This window comes from Watersipora subatra, chromosome 7, assembly GCF_963576615.1.
Source record: "Watersipora subatra chromosome 7, tzWatSuba1.1, whole genome shotgun sequence".
Taxonomy (NCBI): Eukaryota; Metazoa; Bryozoa; class Gymnolaemata; order Cheilostomatida; family Watersiporidae; genus Watersipora; species Watersipora subatra.
In genome coordinates this window covers 59,391,808-59,398,234 of record NC_088714.1, presented here as the reverse complement: position 1 = coordinate 59,398,234, position 6,427 = coordinate 59,391,808, and the positions used below count along the sequence as shown (strand labels likewise).

The window sequence follows — 6,427 nt, the reverse complement described above, 5'->3', positions numbered from 1 at the left end:
TATCAATATACAATCTAGTAGTATCAGGTTTTGGGTGGGTTGCTCCATGCATGGTCAGCCGTTTCTGAGGTGCTATAGCTGTTTTCTTGATGGCTTCCTCAGTCTATTTTATTATGCTTGCTGGATATATTATTACTGGCATCGCGTAGGTATTTATTGCCATGACTTGGTTCTTGGCATTGAGCTGGTTTCGTAGGCCCTGCCAAAGGTGTTTCTTGTATTTGGTAATGGCTTTGTAATGTACTTCGGCTTCGTGGTTGATGTTGCTTTGCATAATCCCCAAGTACTGTTACTCTTCTTCTATATCTTTGATGATATTATTTGGCATTCTTAGGCCATCTGTGAGAATAAAATAGTCTTTCTTAAGAAGTAGCCTTTCACATTTCTCAATACTGAAGGTCATTCCGATGTCCTTGGCGTATACCTGAGTGAACTGTGTTAGCGAATCAATGTCCCTCTCTTTGTTAGCTTACAGCTTGATGTCATCTATGTAGAAGAGGTGGTTTACCTTGGTGCCACTCTTTAACTGGTACCTACATGTATATTGAGCCTTCTCCAGCATATTGCTTAGAGGGTTTATGCATATGCAGAAGAGCAGCGGGGATAAGGAGCATATGCAGAAGAGCAGCAAGGCATTGATAGATGCCTCGCTTAATTTTTACACTTGCCAGCTTTTTGCCATTAGCCTCCAGTTTCGTCTTCCATTTGGTCAGTGACATCTTGATGAATGCAACAACAGCAGGGTGACCATTGTACATACTGAGGCACTCAAGTATTCAACTATGGATAATTGAGTCATTGGCCTTTTTGTAGACAATCCAACCCATGGCAAGTTTGGTATCCCTTCTCCTGCTGTTTAGACAGACTGTCCAATCCACCAGTAACTGATGTTTGGCTCCTCGGGGGTTGTGCCCAATTCCTTTCTGAGCCCTGGTCATTTATTGACTCATGTGCTCCTCCAGTTTGTCCGCAACTGTTCCTGAAAACAGTTTCCAGGTGGTGGGAAAGCACGTTACTGGTCGTTAGTTTTTGAGAATCGGCCCCTGCTTTGGATCTTTTAACAGAAGTACAGTTCGTCCTTTGGTCAGCTATTCCGGATGATCACCTTGTTATATTAGGCAATTCATCTGCTCAGCCCTTCTAGTGTGAAGTGATGTCAATTTCTTTAACCAGAAGGCTTAAATCATGTCATGGCCAGGTGCTGCCAAATTCTTCATACGCTCTACTCTGCCCTTGCTGTTCACTTCGCTGATGGTGAGTTATTGCCGAGCCAGTGTGTTGGTGGCTCTCTTTAAGCCTTTTCAGCCAATTTGCAGTAGTCTTATGAGTAGTCTCTTTCTCCCAGATGTCCTTCCAAAACTTCGAAGTGCTGTATCATCGAGGATCTGACATTGGCCTCTGCCGTTTAACTTTGAACTGGAAATACACTCTAGATGGATTATTGATGAACAGTTTGTTCATTCTCTTGTTATCCCGCTCTTTGGTGTACCGTTTCAGTCATGTCGAAAGTGTTACTAGCTGCTGTTTGGCAGATTCTAGAGCTTCTATTGTGGCTTCCCTGTTTGGACGCTCCAAACTGTGATTAGATCTCTCACTGAGCCTAATAGCTTTCTTGTGCAAGTCCTTGATCATATTTTGTAGCCTCAGCTGCCAGGTTAGATTGGCTTGAAGCCTTGTTGGCAGTGGCTTAATACCCATCTCTTTCAAGATGACAGCTGCTATACCGTAGATTAGGGCATTAGTTTCACCGATCAATGCAGTTGATATCGACTCCAGTGCCAACTTAATGTCTGCTAACGCCTTCTTAGGTATGGCCTCGCTAACTCTTCGTAGTGGTACCCTGCTTCCATAATCATTAACAGCTGGCATATTGTTGATGATATTTCCCGCAAGCTCTTTTACCCTTGGGTCAAGATCAAAGTGCATGTCTTCTTCAACCCGTGAGTCAAAACAAGATGGTGTATGTAGGACAGTGTGTGTTGATATGCACTCCTCGTTTGTTGAGTTTACTTGGGTGAACTGTTCCCTAATTTCATCTACCTCGAGTTCGACATGAGATGCCGCTTGATTATGTTACTCCTCTAATCTACAAGTTGCTTAGCGGTTAGTGGAAATTCAGGGCGCATGTTAATCTACAGTGGATGCATCCTTCCCTTGTAGCTTTGATGCTCGCTCATAAAGTAGCACTGCAGGTTCGTGTTATCTGTTCGAGTTCATTTTATCCGTTTTTATCCAGTAGCCCATTTTTCCACTGCCTTGCCTTGCTTTAGCTACAGGCAGCGCGGATCTTGTTTGACCGGGTGACATCCGAGCCGACATGGCTTTGGTTACTGCACTCATCATAGAGGTTGTAGACGTTATGCAAGCAAGGGTAATGTGTAAGGACTGCCAGAAGGGTGCGGTTGTTGAGGTTTGAACCTATGACCTAATGATCACTGTCCCGATACCTTACCAACTGTGCTATCTGTCCTGTATGTACATATATATACATATATATATATATATATATGTATATATATATATATATATATATATATATTAATTAAATTGCCAAAGCTTGAAAGAAAAATTTTAACCCTGCACATCAAGTATGTGATTAATCAAACAGTGCTTGCACTTTAGCAATTAAACCACAGCAAAAGTTAAACTATTGTTTAGAACATCTGACTCACTTGAGTTGGTCTGTCTTTATCAACACACTGGTTACAGTTACTGCTTACTAGTTACAGCTCTGGTGTCAGTAGTAGTTGTGGGATATTATGTGAATATCCAATGTTTTCTTGTAAATATTCGGTAATGCAGTTGCTAGATTACATAAAAACTCAAAGCTCTTGAAAAGCTAGCTTCTCACCAAAAAACCTGCCTAAAGCCAGGAAAAGCAAAGGAACTATCTAACAGGTCTTGCTATATAGGCAGGCATGAACCAGATGTTTAGTGTGAGAAGCCTCGAAGAGAACAGCAAGTTGGCTGAACTACTGAGCTGTTGTGCTTTTGCTTGCTGACAGGATATATGTGTGCGGTGGTCTGGGCATAAGAAACCACCATGTAGCTGCTAGGCTGCCAAATTGGCTTGCATACTAGTTGGTAGTAGGGACTGCTGTGAGATTGGTGACAGCATTTTGCTGTGGGCGTGCATCGCCGTGATTGTGAAGGCTGGTGGCAAAGGGGATGTTGGTGTGCCATCATAGCAGCTTGGTGCTGGGTAGCAAATTTTGTATTTTTAACATTTGTGGATAATATTTACTCAAATGTTTGTCATAACACCCTGTTGTTCTTCAAAATTTGAATTTTAGTAAATAAAACAGATGATATAAAAAATAGTTAATGAACTTCTATATTTGGGTTTGTAGTTGAGAGAGTTTTTTTGCTACACTTCATTTTTATTCCTTTTCCATGTCATGAATGTTATGTAGTTCATAGATGTAGTGCATATGTTCCCAATTTACATGTAGTTTGCTGCAACCTGTTTTTGTGCAAAAATATATCAACTGAACCAAATGACCTTTTTATTTTTAAGAAGCTTAATGGTATTAATCTGAAACTATGGAGAGGCAGCAACTCTGATAAGTTCCTTTTTCAATGAAATTGGCATTCTATTTGATTATGTATGTAATTATGTCACATATTTATAAATATGGATGAGCAAGTTTAAATTTAACCCTTTTAAACTGAGTTTTTGTCCCCAAACAGCAAAATAGTATTTCTGAGTTGCTTTTTATATATTATTACATACACTTTAATTTTTACCATATTTTAAACTTTTCCTGTGTATAAAGAAATGTCAATCTAATATGTAAGTAAGTGCATAAAACTCATAATAAAATCTAATGTCTGCTAGGCTTAGTTCCATGGTTGCAAAAACTTATATAAGACGCAGGAGAAATTAGCAAAGTTAACAGGCTGATATACTATAATAATTTTTAAGATAAATTAATAAAATAATTATTATGAGAAAAATAAATAAGCAAACAGTGTAAAACAAAGAACCAATAAAACATCTTACTAAATAAACTTGGTTCTGCTCAAAGTTATTAAAATTATTGATAGTTCCACGATCTGGTCATAAGCTTCTAGTCATAGCACTATGGTCTGATCTTCAGTTGGGCAACCTAAAAGAGTAATACAAACTTTCCTTTGCCTTATCATGAAAAATAACTTACATGCTTTGCATATAAAACGTGCTATATAAATCTTCAGTAAAAACAAATTATCTCTAGAAAAGAAATGGAGTTGTGAGTTGTACAGAACAAACAATTAACCAAAATATTAAAGTCGTGTATTTGAAATAGGCATATTCAAAGTAGAATCTATTCAAAGACTAAACATTTACCTGTCTCCTTATTCATGGCCATAGTTCAATTACTTTGAATGGAAAAAAGAGGAATCGATGGAAGCAAAAGATGAGTCTTTGAAGCGGTATGAAAATATCATATACTGGATCATCATTTGTTGTTTGCTGTATAAATAGTAAAACAATGTAAAAACTATTGTAATAATACAACTATAAAAGCGGAGTATACTTGAAACTCAAAATTCGTAAAGATGAAACTTGGGCATGAGATTCACAAAAAGTATTTTAGGTTTACTTTAAAGATTCAACTTTTATCAATTACCCACTCAAATTTAGACTCTATATTTATTTGCAAATTAAAAGTCTTATTTCACAGTTGGAGAATCAACAGCTTTTAGAGGTTTTTCTATAGGATTGTACGAAGTAAAGCTTGTATTTTTTGTACTGAAAAGTTTAAATTTACACCTATAATCTTTTAAAAATAATACAATACTATCAGATAATTTAGAAATTGTTATCAAACTTTGAAAAAATATGATTTGGGAAAGCAACAATTAGTAATCAATATTTGCTATATAATGGCAGTTACACAAAAAAAGATCATAACAAATTTGCATTCCTTTATAAAAACCTCAAAAGGAAGGAATTATTATCTACTCAAAGCTTCATGAAAGTTGTCCATGCAGTCTAAGAACAGTGTTTACTTTGTCAGTATCTAAAAAAATTTTGATACAACAGACAAATTAGGTATTACTTCTGATTAAAAAATAGAATAAATAGAAAAAAATAAAAATCTTTCTAAAAATAATACCAAATTTCTTTTTATCAAGAACTTAAAAAAATATTCCCGAAAAGTAAAAGTACAGAAAATCAGTATTGTAAGACCTAGATTTATTGAGTTAGTAGTACTTACCACATAGCGATCGGTACAGTTAATCAAGCCTCCTGCAGTTATATTCAGATGTGCAGTGACATCGTTGAGATAAGAAAGGAAACGGCTTTCTAGAGGCTGTTTTTCAATTTTGGTAGAGTAAGCCACCATGCAGTAGTATTTCAAAAGAGTATCTAGTGGAGATATCTATCAACAAAAATAAATGTACGGTATATTAACCAAAGTAAAATAAGACAGATTAATTTTCAAAACATAAGTTATTATATTAAATTTCTTCTCTTAGTGAATAATATTTTTTATCATTAAATGCCTTTAGTTTTAAAAATTCTGACTTTGAAGTATATAAAAAAATGAATTACAAATAAATAAAAAAGAATTACAAGCACTCTTAAAAATATAAATTACAAGCAAAAAAAAGTAAAATGCTTGCTAAATAATTGAAAAGACTTAAGAATTGTCATGAAGTCACAATAGCTACATGTATGTTAAAAACATCATAGGTTGGAAAACACTGTAACATACATCATATGTATGTGTATTATTTAACAGACACTTACCATCTCTTCTTCAACACTTGACATTAAGCATTGACGTTGGTCTGGTAGAACTTTGCTCAGGTTCTGAATCGCTGAACTGTATGTCACATTTGTAACCCGTAGCTAAAACATTAAAAGAACTATCAATAAAAAGTCTATAAGATTTCATATGTCGTAACAGAGGTTTGTACTAATTACTCCTATTCAAACTTTAGTGAAATATCTATAAATTTGCATCTACAAAAATCATAATGTTTGGAAAATAGCACCACATAAGTTCAAACAAAAAAATATCGAGTTGAGGATGTTAGCCGAATACATTTTAAAGAAATCAATCAGTATCTAGACCTCAAGAAACAACCAATCAGAAGCTCATAAATAACTACTTACATAGGAGTCTATCACCAAATTAAGGTACTGATAACTTCGATTTAGTTTCCAGGACAGCCAAAGGCTGCTTCGGCTTAGTGATTGTCTTTTCACTCGAATGGGTAGTGCCATATCACCGTCTCTTCAGAAAGTCAATAGAATATAGCTATTTTATGCATGCAAATCTTGAAAGCACAATACTTATGGAGTTTAATTTGTGTACACTGACTGAGTTTGATGGTATAAGGAAAGCCACCCACATTCTGGTTGTCTGGTGGATTGTTGATTATCCTGGGTCACATGATACAAAAAACTCCTATGTAAATATGATAATGTGAA

At 35.7% G+C, this 6,427-nt stretch overlaps 1 long non-coding RNA gene across 1 annotated transcript; it reads right to left on the bottom strand.

The window, feature by feature from the left end:
• Positions 1-5,259: 5,259 nt before the first annotated feature.
• Positions 5,260-6,154, bottom strand: LOC137399264 (uncharacterized). Its single transcript, XR_010979135.1, has 3 exons — positions 6,110-6,154; positions 5,741-5,842; positions 5,260-5,369 (listed from the first exon to the last, which is right to left on the bottom strand). It is a non-coding gene; the product is annotated as an uncharacterized lncRNA (long non-coding RNA).
• Positions 6,155-6,427: the final 273 nt, after the last annotated feature.